We start from the raw sequence: 27,967 nt of genomic DNA, 5'->3' as shown, positions 1-27,967 counted from the left end.
CAAGCTCCCAGCGAGGGGCAGCCCCAGCTAACACCACACAGAACAGAAATGGCGACCCCTGCCGACCCCTCTACACACTGGTGAGAAGAAATGGTGGCTGCTGCTGACGCCACTCCCTCCTTGTAAGGGGCAACTGAAATAATTCCCTTCAAACATCCATCCCAAAGAGAGAGTTCCAGGGCTGTTGATTTAGAATCTGGTTTATGCAAATCAGTGATCCTTAGTCCTGGGGTGGAGTAAGGGGATGGAGGGGTGGGAAGGGGGGGTGGGGGAGAGGACCCCACCTCCCACGTTGAGGGCTCTGATGGGCGAGAAGAGCTGCCCTGCACCCAGCGAGAGCAGGTCACATGAGCTATTTCTTTGATATATAATATCAAAATTATTATATGTTGTGGTATACAACACACAGACCATGAAGTGTAGCATCATAACCGTTTTAAAGGGGACACTCCAGGGACACAAGGTCTGTTCATAACGCGGTACAACCATCAGCAGGATGTGGTTGCAGAGTGTTTTCATCCCTCCAAGAAGAGCCTCTGATAGCCACTAGCAGCCACCCCAGCTCTCCCTCCCCGGCCCCCGGCTGTCACCCTCCGCCTGCATCTCTGTGGATTTACCTGTCCTAGACATTTTGCATAAATGGAATCATATGGCCTATGGCCTTGCTCCTGGGGTTTTTTTTTCCCTTGGCAGGGGGTTCTCAGGGTGGGTCCGCACCTTAGCAGGGATCAGGGCCTCGCTGATTTCGTGCCTGAATCACGTCACTGGACGGATAGACCACGTCTTGTCCAATCCTTCTTCCGCTGATGGACATTTGAGTTGTTCCCACCTTTGGACAGAGAGAGTGTTTCAATTGTCACAAAGGAGGAGAGACTCTAGGCTGGGGGCCTCGGCTCTCGACACAGCTCTTCCTCCAGGGGACTAAGTAATAGAGACCAGAGACGCCACTAAGCCCCATGCAGCACTCAGGACAACCCCCCCGCAAGAATCCTCCAGCCCCAAAGTCCACGGTGCCGAGTTCGAGAAGCCCCGCTCTTGCCCAGCTGCCTCCAGCTCCACCAGCACCTCGTGGGATCACGCCAAACTTGGGCTCCAGTGGGGCGTCTTCCGAGCCCCACGGTCCACAGAAGCCATCTCCCTGCCGTCTCAGAAGCCGTGACCTGGTGGCCAGTTTAGAAACGCGTGATCCCTTTTTAACACCCACCATTACCAAGAGGAAAATCAAAACAAAACCCTCCAAATCAATTGCGGGGGAATAAAATAAAAGGATATTTCTGATGTTTTTCTAAAGCTTTTCATCCTTTTTTAAAAACGGGTGTGTGTCGGGGGGGTCAAGTGGCAACCGAGGAATAAAAACAAGTGTTCAAAAGCTCAGCAACCCAAAGTCCACAGAAAATCAAAACAAGCCTGGCTCTCAGTGTGCGTAATTACGGCCACAATCAAGTAATGAAAGGTTTATTAGTTTAATGTGATTCCATCAAGTACCGAAAAAGCAGGAAGGAGTGGGAAAAAGAAAGAAAATGGATATGAACAAGGAGGGGGAGGTAGACATGAAAGAAGAGCAGCAGACAGCAGAGAGGGAGAAATTAAGATGCATCTTTAATTAACCGGTCCCTCCAGGTGTCCGGCTGGAGTTAGCCCAGGGGTGCAGGAGAGCAGACCCCAACAGTTCCTACAAACCCTGAGCCTTATCCTACCAGGTGGGCCTTGGTGGGGCCCATGGGGGCTCAGCAATGAACAAAATAGACAAAATCCCTCCCCTCGCCCCCCCCAAAGCCTTTTATGTTCAAATGAAATATCAAGGCAAATGAAATGCATGTGGAGAAAAATAAAATGGGGAAGGGGAATAGGCAGTTACAGGGATGGAGAAAGGTCAGAATTTTAAAGCAGGTGAACAAGGAAGGGGTAATATTTAAATCAAAACCAGCAGATGTGGGGAAGAGTGAGCCCAGGGCAGATCTGGAGGGAGAGCATTCCAGGCACAGGACGTGCAAATGCCCTGAGTAGGATGTGCCTGTAAAGGAATAGCGAGGAGGCTGGAAAAGAGCCAGGGGGACACTAGTGGAAGACAAGGACAGATTCTCTAGGGCCTTCCAGAACACAGGAGGCCTTGGCTTTCACCCTGAGTGAGAAAGAAACCATGTAGGTGTGCGACCCAGGATCACTCCAACTGCCAGATAGAGAAGGGAGAGGAGTAAGGCTGGGAGTGGGGTGACACCAGAGAGACATGTAGGGGCCACCAGTGAAGGAGGCACCCCCTCAGAACACACAGAGTCTCCCTCACCTCTGCAAGGCCAAAGCCCTGCTATGGGGGCTCTTTAGACCGGGGTGTCAAGAGTCTTGGTGGACACAGATGACATCATTCAAGGAAGGCCTGTGCACAGAGGGTCTCCAGCTGGCAGCCCCTCAGGAGTGGCTCACCATGCAGGGAGCTGCCCTCCAGGGCCACGCCCCCGCGGCGGGTTTCACATAGGACAAAATGCTCAACATCTCTTGCCATCAGGGAAATGCAGATCGAAACTGCATGGAGACTGCGTGCCACTCCAGTTAGAATGGCACCCTCCGAGGGTCCCCGCGGAGAGAAGCGCTGGTGAGACTGTGGGGAAAGAAACACTGGCACACTGTGGACCTGACTGCGTTTTATCCAGCCATTTAAGGGGATAGAACTGGAGGCCATAATTCTGAACAAAATCAGTCATCCTTAGAAAGAGACCTGTTTCCTCTCATATGTGGAAGTAAGAGGTAATTCATGGGGGAAAGGAGATGCCTCGAAACTGGAACGGAGACCACTGGGTAGAGGAAGGGGGTGGGGGAGAGCGGAGGAGAGGGTTGGGGACACTGGGGGTGGGATGGATCAAAGTACATTTTTATGTCTCCACCAGGACATCCCAACAAAACGTCCCATTGGGTATTATTAATGTGCACCAATCTTTTTTTAATTAAAAAAATGTGGGTTTTATCATTCAAGCTATGGAAAGGCCAAGAGCCGGGGAGATGACCTCCATTAACCCAGGAGTTTTTCAGCCACAGATGCCCTGGAGGGACCCGGGGGCCCTGAGGCAGAGTGGGCAGAGCAAAATGTGAGCTGGAGGGAGGCCACTCCAATGGGATCAGCGGCTCTGGGTGCCGGGCTGTGTCCAGTTGTCTGATACCCAGCCCTGGTGTCTTTAAGGCAGGCGGTCAGCAGTCCAGGTGCCAGAGTCAGGAGGGAAGGGGACTGCCGAGTGGGCTACGGGTGATTCTCATGCAAGGTGCCTCCGCAGCCCACTCAGTTTTTATCCCTAGGAGTTGGCTAGTCCCAGTCAGAAAAGCACGTCCAGGGCTAGACGAATTCCCAGGTGTCAACGCATGAGAATAAAAAGGAACCTTTAGGACAGAGCGGCCCATTGCCAAAGGCCAATCTATGAGGAGGTAAAAGGCCTGACCCCCTTGCCCCGCAGGGACCTCTCCAACAGGATGGGCTCTGGTCAGTTTCTTCCTCCCTCGGACCAAAATACCCAACAAGAACAACTAGAGGAGGATGAGTTCATTTGGGGCTCATGGTTTCTGAGGTCTCAGTTCATGGATGGCTGACTCCATTGCTCTGGGCCTGAGGTGGGGCACCCCATCATGGGAGTGGTCCCCGTGGAGGACAGACAAGCGGTCAGCTCGCGGCAGGGTCAGGAAGCAGCAGGTGGGGAGGTGCCATAAGGGAGGATGCACCCTCCCAGTGCACGCCCAGCAGCCACCTCCCCAGCCACGCCCAGCAGCCACCTCCGCAGCCACGCCCCACCTGCCTACAGTTGTCCGCCCATTCACTCTGGCTGACCAGGTTGCAACTCTCAGAACCTCATTTCCCCTCTGAATATTCCTGCACTAACAGAGCTTTGGGGGAACAACTCATATTCGCACCATAAGAGGTGGTTTTGCTCTAAAGTTCCCCTTGGGGCCTCCAGGCAGCCCGACTCTCTCCTGCCTGCTGTGGTGCCTTCCACAGGACAAGTCCCCAGGGCACCCCAACAACGTCCCACAGGCCAAGCTCTGCCCCAGCCTGACTGCTTCCTGGAGGACCAGCCCAGGGAGGCCTGAGGGAAAGGAGTGTGAGCTACCTCCCAAGTGGTCAGAGGGTGAGCTGGCTGAGAACACCCAGTGTGGGTCCCCAGCCCACCAGCCTGGGCCTGAACCCAGGGTCTCTCTCCCTGGCTCTCCTGTTCTCCCTCCAACTCTCTGCCCCCCACCCCCTGCTCTCCTTGTTTTAAGTTGTGAAGTATAACACACATACAGAGAAATGCACAGATCCCAAGCATACGGCCCGATCAAATACTACAAAGCACTCACCCTGGTGGAGAAATCGAATTTTGGCTGCAACCTCCCAAGCCCCCTGCCATTCCACCTCCCAACTAACCACAGTTCCCCTCTTCTCCCCAAAGGGGAACTTTTATCTAACCCAAGTTCCAACACTCTTATTGAGTTTGGCTAGTTTCTGGATTGACTGTTCATTTGCCATAGAGTATGTGTGTGTATAGAGACATATATACATATAGAGATCTATCTCAATTTGTGTGTGTGTGTGCACATGTCTGAAATTTTTCCATGTTGCTGTAACAGCATTTGGTTCCTTTTTGGTTGCTCTGTAGTATTCCACAGTGCACCTCTGATAGCCCATTCTCCTTCAATGGACATTTGACATGTCATAAAAGAATTTCCCTGAGCAACCAATAAGCACATGAAAAGATATCCATCATCATCAATGACCAGAAAATGTCCCTCAAAACCAACATGGACTCTACTCTATCCGCACAAGAATGACCAGAGTTAAAGAGTGAAACCATACCATGTGTCACTTCTCTGTCACAGAGCCCCACTGAGTGGTAACTCACTTGCTAGGTGCAAAGTCAACTTGTGATCACCAAAACCAAAGGAAGCTGAGAACGGCAGCAACTGGCCAGAGACCAGGGCAGCAGGGCAGGTCTGCCCTGTGCACACAGACCCGGGCACTTCCCAGCCTGCGTTCAGTCCCCCGATGCCGGACCTGGCATGGTTTTCTCCACCAGGCAACGGACCCCGCACAGTGGAGCAGGGCCTTCTGTTTGATCTGAGCACCAACTGAGAAGCAGGCACTAGGAGGAACCCTCCGACCCGACGAGGAGGCTGCCCTCTGGGTCCTGAGACCTTGACGGGGTGGGAACTGTCACAGCTCCTTGACGTATTGCCTGACTCAGAACTGCATCGGGTCGAATCCAGGTCTGGTTGTTTGGATAGACATCCAAATCGCTTTCCAAAAATAAAAGGAAGAGGTCACGGTGATGGGCACTGAGATCCCAGTCCTGAAAGCCGTCTCACGCGATGGCGCTGCAGGTGTTCTGGAGATTTCTTTTATTTTCTCCTTCTTCTTTTAATCTAAATCATGCTCCCAGACAGCCCGGAGACTGGGGTGAACTCTCTTCTGCGCTAATCTTTTATATCCTTTTCTGTTGGTCGGAGATGATTGAACATGACTTATTCATAGTTCTCAACCTCCGCTGCCTCTTCCAGTCGCCAGCATCTGGTTTCTGGCAGCTCAAGGTTCCTTTTCCTATCACATAACCCTGCTCTGTTCCTGGGAGAATGGCGTCTAGCAGAGGGTGGGCAAACGCCAGCTGCAAACTGCCCCCCAGGAGAGGGGACCCCAGACCCTCTGCTCTGTTTATGGACGGTGATAAGAACTGGATGTCGGCTCAATGAACCCGGCCAGCTTTTCATTGAAAGCCCTTCCTTTCAAACAAAAGAAAGTTTGGGACAGGATTTCTGCTCTGGAAAAGATACACTTTCCCCTTTATTCCCAAAGGAAGTCCTGGAACCCCTTGCCTGGAAACTCTCATGCTCCAGAAATGTGCACGAAGCCCCCCCACCACCCATGTGGACCCCCTACATGGGCGGTATCATTTGGATGAACGGGTCATCTCTGGGGGATGTCGATTTTCTCCAGTTTTTTGGAATTTGAAATTCTCTCTGATAAACCCGGGACATGTTAAGGAACACGGGTATTTTTGCGACGCCCCTTAAACACACTGTGTGCAGCATCGAGCCAACTTCTGGATCTTGTTTGATCAGCGTCTGCCGAGTGGGTTGTGGCTGCAGGGGACAAAGTAGCGAATGAGACAGAGAGCAGCAGTTGACCCTGAGATCTGACATTTTAATGGTGGGAAGACAGGAGCAAGAAGGCTCTGCTCACTGCCCCTCACCAGCAGCTCACCCGTGGACTCTGTGCTCCCCATCTCTGCAACCTGGAGCCCTGAGGGTCAGGGGTCTAGGACCCAAGTGGAGATTTCTTTTGCCCAGAACACAGTCATAATCCCATGAAGCTCAACCTGGTCACTTTGGGCAACTTGCGCCAGTTGGCCAAAAGGGGTGGGGGGAATGTAGTCCCCCTGCAGGTGAAGGTGATCCACCCTGATCATCATGACGCTATCAGGCTGCAGCTGCGTCCTGGAGACACTCGATGCCCAGGTGATTCTCTGGAGCATCTCTTGGTACCACCAAGCCTTGGAGTCACAGGGCAACAGCACCCGCAGCCTGGCGAGGACTGGGATGAGCATCTGGATGCCCCACTAGGCCAGCCCAAGACGAGAAGAGGGGGAGGGGAACTTACAAAGGGGGGCGGAAGAGCGAGGTGATGATCACCAAGGGTGGCTTTGAGGCCAGCTGCAAGGGTGGAGAGCTCTGGTGACTCCACTACCTTCCACTTGTAAGTTGCTTCAGAAACTGTAACCAACCAGAATCTTGGAGATCTGGTCCACAGAAAAAAACGGATTTATGTGAAAAGTAAATGGATCCAGATGCTGCACGGGGTGGACCTTGGCAGCCAGGGCTGACTCTCCTCTCTGGAAGGCACATGCACCCCACGCCCCAGTGGCACTGTTGGCTAACCACAACCCACAGATGACCCCCGCTCCAGGTAATCGCTCCCAACCAAATTGGAGACACCCCTTCCAGAAGGCTGAGCTTCCCTCTCGTCCCCAGTTATCATGTTCTTCTTTCTGTTTTGTTATTTATTAAATTTACAGAAAATATACACTAAAAAATGCAGCGATTAAACATACAATTCTGTGCATTTTTATGAATGCTTTCCAATGTCACCAACACCCCAGCCAATCACCACCTGCTGCCCGCTTCCGGTCCACCCCAACCTTCTGCATAGCCACTGCTCTAATGTCCTGTCTCTTCTTGAAACTTCACCTATGTGGAGTCATGCAATATGAGTTATTTTGTAGATATCTTCCCTCAGTTAAACAGTGGCCTTGTTAACAGTTTTTTATATCAGTAACTCATCTCCCAGTGCCAAAGAGCATCCAGTTATATGAGCATACAACAATCTGTCTTTTCTTCTGTTGATGGAAATTTGAACAGTTCCAATTTATAGCTATTATGGATAAAGCTGCTATATAAACTCTTGTATAACATTTTTTTAAAACCTATGTTTTTATTTTTCTTAGGTAGATGGGTAGGAGTAAAATGGCCCAGTGATAAGGGCGGGGTGCATGACTTAATATTATGAGAAGCTGCCAATGAGTTTTCCAATGTGGATGCACCATTTTACACCATGATGTGAGAATTCTAGTTCCTTCGCATCCTTGCCAACACTTGATGTTGTCAGATTTCTAATTTGGCCCATTTGGTTGGGTTTGAACTGATATCTTATTATGGTGTTTTTTTTGCACTTCCCTGATGGGGAATGGTATTGAGCACTTTTTCACGTGCTTACAGGTCTCGCGAGACTGTCTTCTTCCAAAGGAATCCATTCACATCTCCGCCTGCTCATCAAGTTATCTTATTGATTTGTGAAGGTGTTGTTCGATATTTTCCAGGTGCAATTCCCATGACATATGTGTTGAGGGTACTTCTGATCAAATTGTCTTTTCATTTTCTTAAGGGGGTCTTTTAGTGAACAGGATTTTCTTTTTTTTACTTTTTTAAAAAAATTTTGATGAAGTGTGATTTGTCTTTTTTTATATATGTATTTTGTAGTTAGTGTACTTTGGGTCTTTTCTAAAAAAAATCATTTGCTTACCCTCAAGATTGCTAAATAGCCTCCAATATTTTCTTCCAGAGGTTGTTTGTTTGTTTAGGTATTTTTTAGCTGAAGATGGACACAAAACTTTTCTTTATCTATTTATTTATTTATTTATATGGGGTGCTGAGGATCAAACCCAATGCCTCACACATGCTAGGCAAGCGCTCCACCACTGAGCCACATCCACAGCCCCTCTTCTAGAGGTCTTTTAGTTAAACTCACATTGAGGTCTATGACCTTTTCAGATTTTTATGTGTACAGCAAAATATTTTAGTATCTTCAAGCTCATATCTAGTTGATCCAGGGCTAAGGGTTGAGAAGACTTCCCCTTCCTCGTGGAGACAGTGCCCTTGCTGACAATCCCATGCATATGAATCTCTTTCCGGATTCTGGATTCTGTCCCGTTGGTCTAGTTGTCTAAAGCTGAGATCATATTCTTGCTTAGCTTTTCTCTCGGCCCTACCCGTTTCCCTCTCACTTTGCTGGACCTGAGAGCACTTCCTTGCTTGATCACCCGAGGAACATTTCCATCTCAGACTCCGCTTTCAGGTAATTAAAGCGACAAGCAGTAGACATGCAAGTTAATAGATTAGACCATTCGTGTGCCCGTTGCTGCTAGGAATGGGATAAGACATGGCCAGACTGTGGAAAGCAACTGTCTCGGTGATCTTAGCTGGGGACAAAGCCTCTCCCAGGATGTGATATGTAAGTCCTAAATGATGACTATATGTATGTATGTATGTATGTATGTATGTATGTATGGTTTAATTGCAGCAAGAAAAAAATAGTAGAATCCAGAGGTCCAGGAACTGAATGGACAGGATATTGGACACATCTTCAGTGTCATTGTTGAAGCCACTAAGGTGATGATAAGAGAGAAAAGGAGCCAGAGATTCAATGCTACACCAAGCAGGAGTTTATTGAAAAGTCCTTCAAATTAGCTGGGATTTTTTTTTAAGAATAAAGGAGTAAGGATAATTTCAAAGTGTCCATGGGAGCAGGGAAGACATTTCTCCATCTCCAGGTGTGCAGTTCCCTGGGTGGGGGGGAGATGTTCTCTAAAGAGAAGACTGTAGGGGGAGGTTCCCCTCAGGGAGCAGAATCTGAAGGTATGTTTCCAAGGAGGTGTTTGGGGTGTAGAGAAGGGTGTTGATCTTGGGTCTTGAGCTCCACAGGGCACAGTGCTCAGAGAGATGTGGAAGCTCAGATCTGATTAGGGGGTGTGAGAAGGCGGGCAGAAGGGGAATCCTATGAAGGTAAGTGTGTGGGAAGCTTAGACTTCTGAGGTGTCAGTGGTACCTGGATTTGGTCCTGAAATTAAAGCAACAGTGTTTGATGATTTCACAGACATCTGCTGAAGAGGATCTAGTCATTAACCACTGACACCCTTCCCACAGCATTTCCTAAGTGTCAAGAATCCTCGTACAACATTAAGGACGTTAAACCTGTACATCTCTGACTATTTACATAGCAATATTCTTTCATCTAAGACTTGAACTTTGTTTAGAAAAGAGAGAACCTTAATTTGGCTATATTTTTTTGAATACCCCTTAAACTAATGTAATCACTTTATTGAAATAACACGATCTTCTAAAATGATCTGGAGTGCCGCAGTCCGGCTGCAGCAAAATAACCGGGGGGTGACAAGGAACTTATGTAGATTGATACAGCAGGAGTAGGAGCCGTTTATTGTAGGACAACAGAGGTATATATACATTCCACACAGCTTATCTTAATTAACATAAACTTGATACAGCAGTCAACCAATAAGGAATCTCCACACTTAATGGCTCGCTGGTGTTACTTCACAAACCACTCCCTCTGGCAAAATGCCAGGCGCCATCCAGACTTGTTTACAGACTCTAACACTGGAGTGTCAGGCCACATTTGGGGAAATGCTACTTTTTGGTATTTCAGAGTCATGTCATATTCTGTGTGTCGCTCCTGCTATGTGCTAATCCCTGGGCTGCAGGAGCCATGATGAGTCAGCAAGGAACCTAAACATGGAGTGAGGGGTACAGAGAAGAAACCTGACGACCCCATATAGTTGTAATAAGTGTTATGATGGGGGTGGTGCAGGGCATGAGAGGAACTCACATTAGCAAAATGAAACCCTAAATTTTGGAAATAGCGTGTGAAGAGTGCATCCATGCACAGCTTCTGGGGAGGCCTGACATAGTTGGATTTGAACAGTGGTTCTCAAGTCTGAGTGTGTAGTAGAATCACCTGGAAGATGTGTTAAAATAGATTCCTGGGAAATTTTGTTAGATCTCAGGCTTTCAAAATTTCTTGAGGGTGTGCTGAGGTGTGAGTTTTCCTTCTTTCCTTATGCTGAGATCTGGGTAGGCCTTTCACATCAGGAGGAATGTGTTTCATTTCCTTTATTTTATTCTATTATTTCTTTTCTAGCTGCCAACTCTCCATTTTTCCTCCCTCTTCTTTCTTGCTAGAAACTTTATGAGTCAGATGTTGAACTGACTGGATTAATTATCTAATATTCTTTTATTCCTATTTTTTTTCTCTCTCTCTCTTTACATTTTAACTGTACTTTCTAGAACTTTTTCTCATTTTTATCTTCCAATTCTTCAACTATGGATAGTTTCTCCTTGGATATGAGGCACCTGTGTGTATTTCCAAGAGCTCTTCATTGTTCCAAGGGTTCCTTTTATATCGATTCCAATTCTTGTTTCATGATTTTAAAGATCTCATGATTTTCATTCTGATGTTTATAGAAATTTTCTTCTATCTCTTAGACTCTCTGAATCATTTGAATTCCATTTTTCTTCAGATTTGTTAGTTTTGAGCTTTACCCATCACTTTTAAGGATGATACACCCCAAAACAAATTGGCAAGTTCAATATGTTTAGGAGGAGTTTTTAACATGTGGGATTCACAGAGGGCCAGTAAGGTAGCAAGACAGCTCTTTCACTGAGGGACCCCAGTGGGGGTCTTTCTGGGGCCTTTCTCTGGGAAAATGGCAATAACTATCTGCCTCCTTCCCAAAGTGGTGCTGAGCAGAGCGCTCACTCTTAACCGTGTACCCCTCGTCTAAGCCATCGGACCATCTCCAAGCCACGTGTTGCCTATTCAAAATTAATTTCAAAAATGTAAAGGCATCGTCACCATCACTTCATAAGAGAAAGGAAATTTTACCTGCCAAGGAGAATAATGAGACAGAAAATAGGTCAGAATCAACCATCATCTTTCTCCCTAAAGGGGTGGCAACATTATATTGATAAGAAACAAAAGTGTACAATCATATTTGCAAATGCAAAAGCAACATCTATTTTGTGTTATTATGTTGCCTGTAATTGTCTTAATAGGGACTTGTCATTTGGAGGAATTCCTATGTGGTGTAGCTTGACTTAAAACTCATCCAGTGGATTCTGGCCAATTATTTTCATCAGATCACTGGCCAAAAACTGACTTTCCCCATGAATGTGGGAAACACTGGGATCAACACCCGCATTGATCTTTCAGAGTCTTGACTGTTCTGGGCAAAGCTGAGGAACTCAGGAACCAATGCTGTAATCTCTGACTACTTTCACTGCCTTCTCCCTGCAGAAAAATACAGAGGTTACAGGTTCCAACCAAAGAGCATTATAATGAATACGTATTTCTTGAATTAATTTATTAAGAAGCAAAATGAAACTCACGTCCTACCGGGCATTTTACAAACCCGTTAAGGTCCCAAAACAGCCATGTGAAGTACACACTCTGTCTACCACTCGACAGGGGAGAAAACTGAAGCCCAGAGTAGCTACGTGAGTTGTCCAAGAACACGCAGCACTTAAGGAACAAAGGCACACTTCAAGTCCAGCTCAGCCAGATGGCCGGTCTAGGAACTTGGCGTGCATTTGGTAGCTGCTCACTTAGTGTTGATTGTCCTCCTGTTTATTCCCAGTGAGACCTTTCAGGAGTACACCAGCTCAGGAAAAAGGAAGAGAGACAGTGATTTGGGCCTCAATCTGTTCCTGCATTGGGTGTAGGAACCGGGACAGCCACTGGACAGCCTGAGTCTCGATGCTATTTACAGCAGGCAACCCCTGCCCAGCTAGGTTTCTCCCTAAATGGAAACTCTTGTCACAGACTCCTGAAACCCACCCTAAAGAAAGGACTCAGGACTGAGGGTCCATAGTCTTGAGAGCAGGAAGGTCCTTTCAAAGATAAATGCATGCGTTCAGAACCTAAGTAGGCCAGGCCCGTCTACCACTCCTCTCCACCTGGCCCTGAGCCTGCAAACCAGTTCTGAAATATTAAAATGTAGCTGCTAAGCTGGGAGATTAGAGAGAGGCAGCCTTCTTATCTCAGGCAGGAGATCCGGAGGCCGCCCTCCTGTCCGACCTGTAACCAGATCCCTCTGGAGAGGAGGCAATCACCCTGAAAGCTTTCAGCATAGAGAGGAAGGGAAGAGGAAGAGTGGAGGAGCCCCGTTCCAAGCAGCCGGCCTAACTCCCACAGGGACCCGCACGAGGGAAGGAACCCACCTGCCGGGCCTGTGGTGCTCGGCCCTCTGAGGTGCAAAGGAAGACTGATAAGGCTGGACCCATTTCACAGATGGGCTTCGTGGAGTCTCGGAGGGACAATGTGTGACATGACAGAGCCGTCCCTTGGTATCCGTGGGGGATTTGCTTCAGGACCCCCACAGACTCCAAAACCTGCAGGTGCCTTGTGTCAAACGGCACAGGATTTGCACAGAACTGCCCGCATCCTCCCATAGATGCCGTTTTTTCTCCTGAATATTTTCAATTCGCGGTTGGTTGAGTCTGCGGCTCAAGAGCCCAGGAGTACAGAGAGCCAAGCCGAGTCCTTTAGGAAGCGCCCAGTACTACACCCAGGGTCCTCCTGCAGACGGGGAGGTTCCTCTTGCTATCGGGGTCACCTGTCTGGCTGGCCTGCCCTCCCCTCTTGGAGCTGTCCAGGATGGAGCTGAGCGGGAGCTGATGGCTGGCTCGCAGGGGCTTTTGGGAGTCAGTCATTGAACTGTCGGTAGCTGGCAGGGGCCATGACGGGAGAACGTGCCCACAGAAACCAACCACCACAAAAAATCCCAGTTGTCCCTTGTTCCTGCACACACCAGGGGGTGAGGGAAGCCATGTTTCAGGATGGAAGCCAGAGAGGCGGATTCCCTTCCTTCCTGTCACCCGGGCAAGTGCTTAACCCCAGAGGCTGTGTGTCCCCAGCTGGAAAATGGAGCCGACACCCGTGGCTGCATCCAAGCTGCCTGCACCCAGATTCTGCCCGGAGGGGGCTTATAGAACAGTGCTGACCCGGGCAGACTTCAGAACCCGATGGCATCTCAGGACCCGTGCCCCTTACCTGAGTCGGCTCAGTGGCCGCAGTGGAACACCACGGACTGGGCACCTCATGCAAGCAGCACTTGATTATGGTCTCCCAGTCCTGGAGGCTGCAAGGTCGTGATCGAGGGTCAGCGGGGCTGGTTTCTCTGAGGTCTCTGCTTGGCTGGCAGACGGCCCCCTCCTCACCGTGTTGTCCTCTCCATACGGGTACAGAAAGAGTAAGAAAATCTTCCCACTCATGCCTCATCGAGCCCTGCCTACCTCCAGAGACTTCACCTCCGAGGACGACACATTGGAGTTGCCTATGGGCTGCTGTATGTGGAATTTTGAGGAGAACACGATTCCATTCATAGCAACATCATTCTTAATAACAAGAGTCCCAGCTAAAGGGTGCACAGGGACCAGCTAGTGGGGCCTTCTAATTATGACCCCAACCCCCAAAGAAGTCTCACAAAGCCGGGTGGGTCCCAGGCATCTTCCCAAGCCCTTCCTTCCTCCTTAAATGCCACTGTTCCCCGCCCCTTCCCTTCCTGGGGGAGTTCTGTTCCTCTTTCAAGACTCACCTCAGGTGTCCCTGTCCCACACAGGCTTCCCTTAAGGAGGAAGGAACCCCCACCCTGGTTCAGGACAGATGGACTATTGGCATGGCCCATCCTCTGCTCCAGACTAAGACTCAGGCTCCAGCTGGCCAGATCAGGTCCAGGGCTCCTCTGGGTACCTTGAGGCAAAACAGTTGGCCTCAAAGAGCCCAGTCATGACCTCTCAGAACACTTCTCAGGGCTACTGCAGGCCTTAAGCAAGGACAACCCGAAAACACACAGGGCACAGGGCTGGCAACTCACCGAGCCCCTGATAAGCAGTGGCTGGCACAGTCATGTGTCACTTGCTGATGGGGACACATTCTGAGAAATGCGTTGTTAGGTGGGGTTAGGTGATTAGATGATTTGGTTGTTTCACAAACACAACAGACAGCAAACACTTGGACAAACTAAGACAGCTGCCACGTCACTAGGCAGTATAATCTCACGGGACCGCCGTCATATATTCGGCCCACTGTTGACAGGAACGTCTGTATGCTGTACATGGCTGTATTTTTCCTGAAGACAAGGTCCATTTCCTCCTCTCGCACCACACACACACACACACACACACACACAGTGTTAGAAGCCAGGGAGTGCCTAGCATGTTATCTGTTGATGAATGTCTAGGGACAGAAGACAGCCAAGGTGAATCATAGCAGGAAAGACAGTGCTCAGAGACACCTGTAGAGCACCTCCCACAAGCAAGAAAAGCACCCTGGGGAAAAAATCATGAGATGAGCCAGAGAGGTCAGAGGTCAGGGGAGAACACTGCAAAGGACAGGGCTCTCCAGCTGCAAGAAACAGGAGCCAGCACCCATCCACCCCATGGCCAACCTGCCCCACGACTCGACTTCCTCAACGGCGACAACGAGGAGACAGTCTCCACGGGATGTTGTGAGCCTCAGATCCAATAATGCTTACAAAGAACCAGCACAGAGGTGTTAAAACATTAGCCTTTACCAATGTCATTGTTACTGGTGGTGACAACCTTAGAGGGAGACATCATCAGGTACCTCCAGTTCCTTGGAGTCAAAGACTCAGTGCAAGAATGGTGTGAAATAAACTGGGGCCTCTGGCCTTCCTTGTCTTTAAGGGGAAAGAAGAAGGGCTGGGAATGTGTCCGGCTGCAAGTAACACACTGCTCATGGCTGCCTTAAACAGTGAGGTTTGATTTTCTTCCAGAACAAGTCTGGAGCAGCCATCCAGGCTATTCGGCACCTAAGGGATCTCAGAGTTCTGGATTCACATTGATGCTATTCTCTAACCTCAATTCATGGGTTCAGGGCCACCCTCATCTGTCAGCCTCCAAGAGCAGTGGGGAGAGGGGAGGTGGGATATCTCCCAGAATCCCTCAGCAGAGCTGTTTGAGTCCCAGCCAGCACTGGGTCATATGGCCACCTGCCAGTCAATGAACTGAGTCTACCATGACTTTAACTCACCCCTGGAGCTGAGGCCACTCATCCTAGAGACTAGGGTGGCCCCTTGCCTCCCCTAAACAATGAGTTTCTTAGCAAGAACCAAGAAGAGGGGGTGGCAGTGCTCATTGTGTTTTTCTCCCCTAGGATGCACACACAGGGCACAGAGAATCCCTGTCCCCTTCCCCCAGGTCAACAGTGAAGGTCAATGATGGCCTTAGGTGATCAGATGCCTATCATGTGGCCAGCCCCATCCTGACACTGTAGGAGGTGCAGAAGACACAGCCCCAGTCTCCAAAGAACAATGTAGTCAAGTCATGCAGACGACAACACACACACACACACACACACACACCTTTCTAAAGAGTGGAGTCCTCACTTGCTCCCGACTGGGCAGATGGAGTGGGTCTCCATGCCCCAGGCCTTGATGAGTGGGCAGGGTTGGGGGACAGTGGGAAAGGCAGGCACCTTCCATGCAATGAGCCCAGGTTGGGCAAAGGCAGAGAGGACATTATGATCCTGACCAATTTTTCCACATTGAAAAGATTTCCATTAAATGGAAGGGTCTGTGCTGAATGCCAGACACAGAGATCAGCATCCCAGTCCCCATCGCAAAGAACCCATGGCCCTTTGGGCAGCCAGTTCATTGCAAAGGCCACACAGAGCAATCACCAGGGTGGCTATGTTGCTGTAAAACCAGTGCCCACCCAGGCACTAGCTCCAATAGCTTCAGGGTCAGTGGGGCCCAAGAATACTATGCCCCCCACAAATGTCTACTATATAACTTTTCAATAAAAAATAGTAGAAACACACAAGAATGCTAGATTCCTGTTTTGGCTCCGCCACAAATGTTCTGGGTGACCTGGGCAGTCCCTTTCCCTCTCTGGGCCTCAGCTTACCCATTTGTAAAAGGGGTACAAAAAGCTCTGTGAGCCACAGGACTCTAAGGTGGTGGCTCCTAGTTGTTGCTGTGCATTAGAAATAAACTGGGAAGTTTCTAAAAGTCTTAAAACCCTGGTCCGATCACAGGCTGATTAAATCACACTCCCTGGGGTGGGGGGAGCCAGGTATCAGCATCACCCCCTCACAAGATTTCCAGGTGATTCCAACAGGCCCCAAATTGGAGGAACCAATTTTCTGGCCTCCTAGGATGTGACAGCCTGGGACAGAATGAAGCTAGTAAGCCAAAACTTAAGTATTCAGAATAGGCAGATCCATGGAGAATGGAAGTAGATTTAGTGGTTGCTAGGGGCTGGGGAAGGGGAGAATGGATACAGGGTTTCCTTTTGTAGATGGCTCAGAGGGTCGCACAACAACAAACGAGCTGAACACCATGAACCTCTAAAATGCTAAGGTAATCATCTCTGTGATACATGTATTCTACTAACATTTTTTAGAAAGAAAAGGAAAATTAGAAATGACCTTTAAGGTCAGAACTTTGTGATCAAGCAGCAGGGCACACAGGCTATGCGCTCAGCTTCTGGAGGCAGTCCCGGGTTCAGGTCCCCACTCTGTAACTTGCTAGCTGGGTGCTGTGTGATCCTGAGTATATGACCTCCCCTCTCTGATCCTCTCTCCATGCTTCTGTTAAAAAGAGGTAAGAAAACCTCAATGAGTTACCACGAGGCTCAAATACTAAATGCATATCATAAACTGTTCAATGAGTGAAAGTTACTATTACTCTGGGCCCACATAAAAGCTTCCCAGAGGGGTTAATGGATACCAAGAACTCAGGGCCCCAGAGAGAAGGGGCTTGCAGACCAAGGCCCCAGCGTGGTTCCTGGAGGCCACTTCCCGCGCCAAAACTGATTCCGCGCAGCCCTGGGGGCAGGGCTCAGGCTCCCCACCTGGCGCTGCAGGCGGCCACACCCGCCGCCCGGCTTTCATCTGCGCTCCCGTGGCTCCGGGCGCTGCCTTCCCAATTGCACAGGTGACGCCAGCGCCGGGGCTCTTGGCTTCCGAGGGGGGCGGGGCGATGGGTGCAGCTGCCGCCAGGTGAGTCTGCCGCCAGGTGAGGCCTCCGTTCGCCTCTTCCCGGTCTGTGGCGACACCTGCTGGCCATCTGCGGAAGTACACGTCCTCAGCTCCAACCCCCCGGGGGAGCCAATGAGTTATTTACTGAGCACCTAGTGTGGCTCTAGGTGTCGGTGATTCGCCCTGTCCCCGCTCTCCAGGAACTCACAGACGACGGGGAAACGAGGACGAGAAAGGAAGCTGGAAAAGATGCACCCTGCACCGTTCGATAATTATTCAGACAAGGAATAATTTTCGTTTGGGAGGTCTCTCCACAGGTTGCCTCTGAGATGACCAAGAGGACTTAAAAGAAGCTAAAATATTCTTGATGGAAACGGGATGGAACCCATACCAACAGCAGGAATCTCACAGGCAAAGGCCTTGGGTAAAGGAGGCTGGGTATTTGGAAATGAAATAAACAAGGAAACTAGAACATTGGTAGAAAGAGGCAGAGGAGAGGAGAGACGAGACCCTTCATGTGCAGTCTCCTGGAGTGGAGACCTGGAGGGAAAATGACTTGCCTTTCCTTACAGAGTGACAAACAGATCTACAGCACTCCCAGGTCAGCTTCATGCCACGTTCCTGCTGTCAGTGCCCAAGAATCCATTAATCCATTCAACAAGCATTTGTTGAACAGCTATTATGTGCTAGGATCATGCTAAACCTTAAGCATGTAAGGGCAAATGAGACGCAGTCCTGGAGAAGCTTCTAACCTGTGTAAGCATCCAACCAGACTAGGGAAACTGGAAGTGTCCTGCACCCACAGCTCCTGCGAATCTCCCCAACCAACTCCCCAAGATAAGCCCAACGGAGTGAATATGGAACGGGAGAAATTTGAAACAAGTAGATATTTGAGTGCTCTTCAAAGCATGCCATAGGGATGACGTATGTTGACATTCCGTGTCCCCACGGAGATCCCATTTTTACAGAAATGAGAAATTAAACCTCCTTGGGATTGAGTTGGAATACTGAACGTGACCTCTACAAAGCTTCCCAGTGGCAACTCTCCGTGGCCAGCGAAGCTCAGGGGCCAAGTCTTGCTCCCAGTCATTCACACCCCCCCACCCCGTTCTCAGACTAAACTTCTGCAAGAGGATCCTCGAAACTCAGTTGCCCAAATCAGTCTCGAGGGGCTCAGGTGGCCCCTGCCATCATCACCATCAGAGGTGGACCCTGGCTGTGGCAGCTGGACATGATTCGACACCTGCCTCTGAGTCACGGGAAGTGGATGAAGCACACCCCTAATCTAGCATTCGAGTGTGGGCTGGGACACTCTCACGGGATGAGGACTGCCCTCGACTCCTAGATGGGGCAGGTTGACGTTGAAATAGGTTGTTTCAACCTTGTGGGGTGAGAGGCTGATTCCAAGGACGTGCACCAGGTGATGGGATTCAACCTACCTGGAGAAGTCTCCAGGGAGAGGCACTGTTCATCCGCATCTCTGGTGCAGAGGATCTCAGAGAAGCACCGTCCTGAGCAACAGCGTTACAACCAGGGGACAGGCAGACTCTGCAGCCTGTTCTCTGGGGTGGCCCCCAGCAATCTGTTTGACTTCTCCGCAGGTGATTCTGATGTTCTCTGAAGACTGAGAGCCTCCAGTCAAGGGGGGGGGGGGAGCCTACAGAACCCTGATGTTGACTGGCAGGGGATTCTCTGCCTTCCGAGAGGTGAGAATCAGGAATTTCGTTGAAATCACTCTTTTATTGCTTTGCTAGCAAAGGAAAGTCACAGGGGGCTCCCGTCCCAGAGGCTGTGATTCTGCCCATCAGCAGGGACAGGGGGCTCTTATCAAGGTGACTCAGAGGCTGCATTCCACCTGTTCTTGGTTGCAGTTGTAATTTGCTTGTTACTTTGGGAGATAGTCATTTCTGAGATCTGCTGGTACCATCCAAAGTCTGGGTGACTTCGTTCCTTTGGTGGGTGGGTTCTGGGGACAGATAACTGTGCCTAGGATGGGGAAGAAAGGTAATCCATGGACATGGAATGTAGCAATTGACTGTGGGGAATGTGACGGTGCTCTGCTGTGAATATAGCCCTTGCTGCTCGGCCACTGTGACTGATTTTTAAAATGAACTCATGTTTCTTTCCTCTCCCTCTCTCCTGGCCCCTCCCTAATCTCAGGGGAAACAGGATTACTTTTCTTCCCCATCCTAGGCAGAGTGGTCTGTCCCTGAGGACCCACCCACCATAGGAATGAGGTCACCCAGACTTTGGGGATGGTACAGGAAGCTCTCAGAAATGACTATCTCCCAAATTGACAAGGGAATTTCAGCTCCCATAGAGAACACGTGGAATGTAGTCACCTCTTTAAAAGCCCCCTGTTCCTGACGAGGGGCAGCATCACAGATCAGGAGTTCCCTGTGTTTCTTCTTTGCTAGCAAAGTAATAAACTTTCTTTCTTTTTTTTTTTCTCCAAACAGTGTCCTTGTTATTGGATTGGCATCCGGGACAAGGACTGAACTTTCGGCAACACTGTTACATTTCCCCACTGTCAATTTCTACATTGAAATGGGAAAATGGGTGACAACATCTCCAAGCTGCTTCCTGCTGAAAGAGGGGGAAGTTGTGGGAAGTAGCCCCAAGTCCTTGTTCTCCATCACGTGGGGCGTGGACAGTTAAGGGTATCCAGCACCAGAGCAGTTCCACGGTGGCAGATGGCCACATTCTTAGATTGGACAACACAAGTGCTGACGAGGATGTGGAGCAACAGGAACTCTCCTCATTGTGGGTGGGAAGCCAAGATGGCACGCTCTCTTGGGAAGACCGTTTGATGGTTCTTACAAAACTCAGCACACTCTTCCCATATGACCCGTGGAATGAACAACTCCAGTGTGAACTATGGGGGATGGGGACAGGGCAGGGCAGGTCCAAGATTGTAACAGATGTCCCATTTGGATGTGGGCGGTAGAAAGACAGCACAGGTGTAGGGTTGGGGGCGGAATGGGAAATCTCTGTACCCTCCTCTCAATTTTACTATGAACCTTAACATGCTCTAAAAAAATAAATTAGAATCTTTTGAAAGTGAACAAATAACAGATTTTGGGCCCCGGGTGTCATCGGCACCCCCTGCTCCCAGGCTCTAGGTCCCATGGCTCTCGTGGTCCTCTGCGTGCTGCTGGGGGCCCCTGGAGGGGTCATTTACCTGTCAGAGCACTGAGGCTCAGGTTGGGTGGCCGAGCTGTCCTGCCCAGCAGGACTCTTTTGGTCCCCCCACCCTGAGCCTGTCAGGGAGAGGAAGATTGACATCCCTGGGGAGGGTCCCTGGTCTCTCTGTTCTCTATTGGCTGCCTGGTCCAGGGGAGATAAAGTCACCCACCAGCCTGTCTGAGGGGCCTCAGAAGGGCCCAAGGCCTGGGTCACATTCCAGGATGTCAGCTATGAGCAGCGGCTTCTGTCCTGAAGCAAACAACTCAGCGTTGGGGGTTAAAGGGATGGCAGCTACTGTCAGGTTGCCAAGTTCCCCGTGTCCTCTGCTCTCCCTTCTTGCCACAGTCTCTTGGTAACTGGGGAGGCTCGCTCAGTGGCTCGGAGATGTGATTATTATTATTTTTTTTTTGTAAATGCTTGAAGAGGATGTGTCGTCTCTAATTGTAGGTTCTATGCACGTCCATTAGATCTTGGCTGTTAATTGGGCTTATCTTCCTTACTTTTTTGTGTTTGTTTCATCTCTCAACGACTAAAGAGAGAGATGTTAAAATCTTCCCCTGTAATGGTGGGCTTGGGGATATGTTAAGTGCACACAAGTTTAAAAACGATTCTAGCTCCCCTGGGAATTACATCTTTTAACATCATGGTGTAAGGCTCTTTATTTCTGATGGTGCTCTCTGCCTAAAAGTCGTTCTGCCTGAAAATAATAAAGCAATCCAAGCTGACTCTCCGTATTTTCCTGGCTTCTACTTTTTCATGCTTGTACTTCAAATCTTCCTGTGCCCTTAGTGTCTAAGCTGTTTCTTTGATAAACAATGTATAGCGGGTGACTATTTTTATTTTTGCTTTTAATCCAATAAAACAGTGCTTTTATTGACATGACTGACATGTTTAGATGTCCTGTGACTATTGACCTATTGGGATCTTTCCTAACATCTTATTTCGGCAATGTTTATCACACTTTAACCTTTTGTGCTTTATACCCAGTTAGCTAAGTTTCCTTCCCCCCCCCCCTTTTGACTTTCTGGGGGGTCAGAAGCTACATTGTGGTCCTGTTATATCAGTGTCTATACTGGAAATTTTAATATGTTTCTTTGACTTCAAGTTAATTGTGGATCATTGAGTTTAATCCATACAAATCCACATCTATGCTTCCTCTCTAGTAATATAAAACTTAGAACTCTTATTTAGATTTTCCTGTGACAGCACTTATTTCTACATAGTTCATATCTTCAAAAACACTCATTGCTGTTGTTTTATACAACTATTGAATTTACATGTATTTATATATATACCAACTTCTTTTCATTATTTTTAACCATATTTTGCTTCTTCATCTGGGATTTGATGACTTTCTTCCTAAAGTACATGCATTAGTAGTTATTTCAGCTTCTCAGTTGATGATAAGAAGTTTTTCTCTTATTTGAAAGCATCTATTTTATCCCTCATTCTTGAGTAATAGTTTCACTGGGTATAGAATTCTAGGTCATCAGCAACTGTTTTCTTAGCAGATAGATCATTACTTTTATCTTCTATTGTGGCTGCTGAGAAGTCTTTGCTGATAATCCTTCTCTTTCCATTTATTAAGAGCTTTTCAATTGCTTACAATATTTTCTTCAACTTTTATGTTCTGCAGTTGTATGATAACCTGAATTCGCTTATATTTATCCTGCTTGGCGATAGTTGCATATCTTGGATCTGAAGATTTATGTCTTTCATTCACTAGGATAAACATTCTTTGAATAATGGCGCTGTCCAATTTCCTTTGTTCTTTCCTGCTAAAATTCCTTATATATGCCTGTCAGAACTTATTCTATCTTCAAGGCCCCTTAATCTCCTTTTATGTTCCCTCACTCCCCCTTGCTTTCTCTCTCTCAGAGCTAAAGATGGAACACAGGGCCTTGTGCATGCTATCAAGTGCTCTACCACTGGGGTATATACCTCAGCCCTCTTGAGTAGCATTCTGGATATTTCTTCATATTTATCTTATAGTTCACTAATTTGCTCTTCTGTCCTACTTCAAACTTTAGTTGTTCTTAACTCTGCTTCTAAATCTTGTTTCATGCATTAATTTTAAGGCTCATATATTACTATATCAGAGATTTGGTTTTGATACTGGTGTTATGTTAAAATACAGTTATCCATTCCCTTTAAAATCTGATTTAAAACATGTAAGACCATCTCTCTAAGAAGAGATTCTGAGACTTCCACAGACTAACCCAGATATCATGGCACAAAGAAAGATAAGACCTTAGTCTAAAAGAAGAGTTTTTATATATGATTCATAATTGTTCTGTATTTTGTAAGTATCAGGTTTTGAGTGTGGTAGCCCTCAGTGTTGCCAGAAGAGCAACAAAAAAAGTCAAAGTTCACTAATGCCCAAGTGTGCCCCCAGAACTGCCTGGCCTTGGGCTGATGGACAGGTCTAAAAGGATGGGAACAGGGTCAAGAGCATCCCAAGCCTTAGGTACTAAGTGAGTCTGACTTCCATTTAGGACATGGAGGTTGCAATGGTCTCCTTATGGTATGTCCCCTCCAAAACTCATGTTGAAATTTGGTCCCCATTATGAGATATTAAGAGATGAGATGAAGTGGGACCTTGAAGAGGTAATTAGAATATGCTCTCGTGAATGGATTAATCAATATGATAAATAGATTAAAGGATTAATGGGTTAGTGAGTTATCTCAGTCATGGGTACTTCAATGGCCAGTTTGGCTAAGCCTCTCACCTGATCCCTGTCTCTTGCCTTGTCATGTGCACCACCTCAGGATTCTGCCAGCAACAAGTCCCTCCCTAAACGGTCCTTAGACCTTGGATCAGATCTCTGAGGCCAAATAGACCTCTTTTCTGTAAGGCATACCAATCTGTGGTATTGTATCATTAGCAACAGAAAACAGACTAAGACAGGGGTGGAGACAACAGGTCCAATAATAAAGATAGCTTGATAAGTTCCTAGAGGTGTTTCCTTGGGGAAGAAATTCTCTGTGATTGAAACTTGAGAAAGGAGACAGTGTTAACTGAACTGCTGCAACATTCCTGGGGTTCATCCAGACTCCGAGAGACTGACAGGTAAGCAGTGTGAACCTCACCTTGGGGAGTTCATGGTCCAATATGGAAGGTTCCCAACTGCTCCCCCAGTCGTTAGCCAAGGTAAGATGTGGTTGGTGCCAAGGCAGAGAAGTCGCTTCTAGATAACGACAATGCACGAGACTCTTCATAGTTTACAAACTGCTTCCATCCTCACGGTGGTCTAATATCCCCCTTTTAAAGATGAGGAAACTGAGGCATAGAGGGCAAATAATGTCACTTCTCTGCATTTCAGCCTGTTCATCCATCATCATAATGGTGCCAAACTGTTCAGGTTGGTGTGAGAATTACAAGTTGGTATATAAGAAGCATTTAACTCACTGCCCAGTATACAGTAGGTGCAATCCATGCATTTAGTGGTTGATATTGTTATGGACCTACCACCCCAGAATCTAACGCTCACCAGCACCCCTGTCTCTCCACCGCAATGCCTTGTTTTATTTCCTGCGTAACACTCGTCTATATGCTTGTCTCTCCCCATCCACGCCTTGAGGACAGGAACCTCGTCTGTAGCCTCAGTACCCCAGACATGGTGGCTTTCCATAGATACTGGGTAAATCTGTGAGTGACTAAGAAAAGCTGCTGGAGTTTTGATTTCAGGAACTCTAGTTAATCTCAAGCCATGACTTGAATGTGAAGCATGGGAAATGATCTGGAAATGCCACACACCTCACTAGGCACGGCGTGGCCACAGACTATGGCACCACCTAGAACCCCGTATCCTCCAATGGCCCCTTCCTCCCTGGGCTATGTTTATTGTCTGCTCCTGATAAACTCTGCTTGAATCTTTTGATAAAACACAAGGCGATTTTTAATTTCCTTGACAGTTCAGGAAGGTACTTAAAGGCGGGAACTAAGGTAGTTCAGAGTCCCCACCGAGGGCCAGGCATCTGGTGGGTGTTCATATGAACGAATGCATGCGGGCATGAATAATAGATGTCCCTTGGATAAGTGGCCACATATAATATACAACATCTTGTTTGATTTGAATTTCAGATAAATGTTGAATACTATTTAAATATGTACCATAGTACGACATGGGATATACTTCTACTAAAAAATAACTTGTTATTTGAATTTTAAGTTTAACTGGATATCATGTGTTTTTATTTACTAAGGCTGACAACCTATATCAGAGGTACCTACAACAAGTGACAGAAAGGGGTCACAAGACAAAGAGGTCAAGCTTAAATACAAGAGGACTGGACTTAGCTGGAGGGGTGGGCACAGCCAGTGACACCATGGAAGAATAATGAATTCTCAAGTGTGGCCTTGAAGAACCTGGCCCAGGAAGGTGGCCAAGGATCGAGGATGAGCCCCTCTACCTCTGACCTCATAAAGGGACAGTCAGAGGAGGCTTAGGGAGGACAATATGAAAGGGAATATGAGAAGGTGACCTTGGATAAGCAAGTTCTTTGATTTCATACTCTGGCACACACGGTTGAGCACATAATAGGTCCTCAAGAAAAATGTGTTCATGTTAAGTGAAATCAACCAAACTCAGAAGGTCAAGGGTACTATGTTTTCTTTCATATATGGAAACTAGAGAGGAAAAGGGAAAAGAAAGGTGGGAGGTGGATCTCATGAAAATCAAAGGGAGCTGGGTGTGGTGGCACACACCTATAATCCCAGTGGCTCCCACTCAGGAGGCTGAGACAGGAGGATCACAAGTTCAAAGCCAGCCTCAGCAAAAAAAGCAAGGCGTTAAGCCACTCAGTGAGACCCTGTCTCTAAATACAATACAAAATAGGGCTGGGGATGGGGCTCAGAGGTCCAGTGGCCCTGAGTCAATCCTGGGTATAAAAAAAAAAGGAAAGAAAGAAAGAAATTCAGGGAGATCAGTAGAGGAAAGGGACCAAGGGGTGGAAGGTAGGGAGGGAGGAAGGGAGTGACATTGGCCAAATTGTACTGTTATATTGTGTATTGTGTGCATCTGTGAATATGTAACAATAAATCCCATCAGTATGTACGACTTAATGCACCAACTAAAAATGGGGGGAATGTGCTCTCTCTCTCTCTCTCTCTCTCTCTCTCTCTCTCACACACACACACACACACACACACACACGCTGCAGCCCATTCCATTTTCTTCCCCAAGCTAAACATATGCTTTAGGGCCCAGCACCGTGTGGGGCGCTGTGTTTGAAATCAGACACAGCTTCTTCCAAAATGGAAAAGCAAACCAGGAAAAACAAAACAAAAAAAACTGTCCCATAGATTTCTACAAAATTGTGGGATTTTTCAAATTTAGCTATTATGGGAAATTTCAAGCATCCACAAAAGTAGAGAAAAGAGTAGGCAGAGCCAAGGCCTCCGTCACCTGAGATAGCAACTGACCCCTGTGCATCTGTGGCCCCTCCTCGGCCACCTGCCACACTCACTTACCCTGTGCGGGTTCAAAGCCAACCCCAGATCATGTCATTCTATCCAGCTTTACACCTCTGAGCTGCTTATGCACCCCCAGCCCCCTGGGAGATGGGTACTGCAATCCCTTCTCACTCTTGTGAAACTGAGGCTCGGGGATGACATTCCGAGTGACAGAGCTGCAGAGTGGAGCTCTTACACTGCTCCCGGTCCCCTGGGCCCTGAGTCACACCTTGTACCATGAGGTGCCAGGTCAAGCCACAGGCAGAGCCAAGCCAGCCCTCCTCCTCTCCAACCCCAACCCAGGCCTCTGCATGGCTAGACTTTGATCCTGGTCGGGTCAGAATTCCAGACAGGCCTTGCAGGCCGCCCCGACAGCACGATTGATGGGTTGTCACTGATGTCAGGCCTTGTGGGTCAGCCTGGGCCTGGGCAGGGCGTGTAGAACCCACTGTCAGTGGTGATGGGAGCCAGGGGTCTGGACCCGCTGCTTGGACAGGGACCAGGCTGGGGCTCCTCTCCTTGGGGCAGCTCTGGAGGCCAGGGCTACTAGTCAGGCGAGACAGCAGGTGCTGACCAGTCCCTGCACTGAGTGCAGCAACCTGGGCACCCAGATGACCTTGGCGACATCCTCCCTTCCTCTCAGGGTCTCTGCTCATCAATAACAAACAAAAAAGGAGATTGGATGGCTGAACCAGAGCAGGTTCTTTTGTAAAGGGGAAGACAGCGAACACACTAGGCTTTTCAACTCTGCTATTGGCAGAAAAGCAGCCACAGACAATACCTAAAAGAATGCGCCTGGTGATGTTCCAATAAAACTTTATTGACCAAAACAAGTGGGGGGCCGGATTGGACCTCAGGCTGCAGATTACTGACCCTTGGGCTAGAAGGTCACTAAAGGCTCTTTGAGCTCTGAAAATTATGTGACTTGATAAGAAGCTCTATATTAGAGGTCACATTCATAACATAAATGAATAAGTTAAATGCCAGCACAACGCACTATGGAGTAGTAAGGAGTGCGGCAAATTGGACAACTCAGGTTTTCACTAAGGAGGGATGGGGTGTGGCCTCTACTGGGCTCCACTCATCACTGTCAGGTGGTAATGCAGACCCACCTGCTCCCAGATGGAAATAATCATTCTTTTAAAAAGTGACACATGTTCTCTTCAAAAAATATGGATTACCTAATTTTGAAATGTTGGCTACTAATTCAAGCTGTTTAAAACAGTGAGAAGTCCCATCCCATCACACACACAGCAGCAGGCCCTGTCGGGCCCAACAGCCACCCGTTTGCAAGCTCTGGCCTGAATTTGTAGTTTTTCTTCCTCTTTGGAAACTATGATAGTCACTTGCAAAAGCACAGAGATTCTTTGGGAGTCTCAACCTCAGGGTGCTGTTCTGTTCTCCTTCTCCCCCAAGCACTGCACAAGTCCACAGCCGGATGGAAAAGTAACAAACTTGAAAAGGGAAGGCTCCCAGCCCAGGAGCCTTCAGGAGCTCCCAAGGGCTTAGCCCAGGCATTTCCCTGCAGGTCAAGTTTGGCACCAGCCCTGGACCGTGACCTGTCAGGCCTCATGCCTGTGACGTGTAGGGACACGGCAGCTTCTCCACCTGGGAGGGAAAAAAGCAAGAACAACCCACCTGATCTCAAGTCCCAGAATGGCTGGCCAGTTCAGGCCCCTAAGACCTGTCCCTCTGAGTAGAATCCTGCATGGCTCTTGTACATCACCATCTTCCTGGAGGGGACCAAAGGGGTCAGGGTCTTCAGCGTCCGTGAGGGCTTCATTGCCAACTGTCTCCGTGGCATCATCCCACCAAGATGTAATATTACTCAGCCTTAAAAAGGAAGAAACTTCTAACTCCTCAGGCTACAATATGAGTGGACCTTGAGGACATTAGACTCAGCGAAAGAAGCCAGGAAAATACTGTAGAATTCCACTTATGTGACTAAGACGCCTACAAGGGTCAAGTCACAGACACAGAAAGTAGAATGGAAGTTGCCAGGGATGGGAGAGGGGGAAGGAGTT

General features: G+C 48.4%; 1 long non-coding RNA gene across 1 annotated transcript in view; it reads right to left on the bottom strand.

The window, feature by feature from the left end:
- The window catches only part of LOC124093541 (uncharacterized), a 61,344-nt gene that overhangs the window by 32,607 nt on the left and 770 nt on the right, over positions 1-27,967 (bottom strand). The window contains exon 2 of the long non-coding RNA XR_009226929.1: positions 27,582-27,776. This is a non-coding gene — a long non-coding RNA (uncharacterized LOC124093541). The remainder of the gene's footprint in view (positions 1-27,581; positions 27,777-27,967) is intronic.

Source organism: Marmota monax, unplaced genomic scaffold (assembly GCF_021218885.2).
Source record: "Marmota monax isolate L192 unplaced genomic scaffold, Marmota_monax_Labrador192_F-V1.1 WCK01_AAM20220418_F8-fsc00092, whole genome shotgun sequence".
In the NCBI taxonomy this organism is placed as follows: domain Eukaryota; kingdom Metazoa; phylum Chordata; class Mammalia; order Rodentia; family Sciuridae; genus Marmota; species Marmota monax.
Note: the sequence above shows the minus strand (reverse complement) of the source record. Positions and strands in the feature narration are given on the sequence as shown.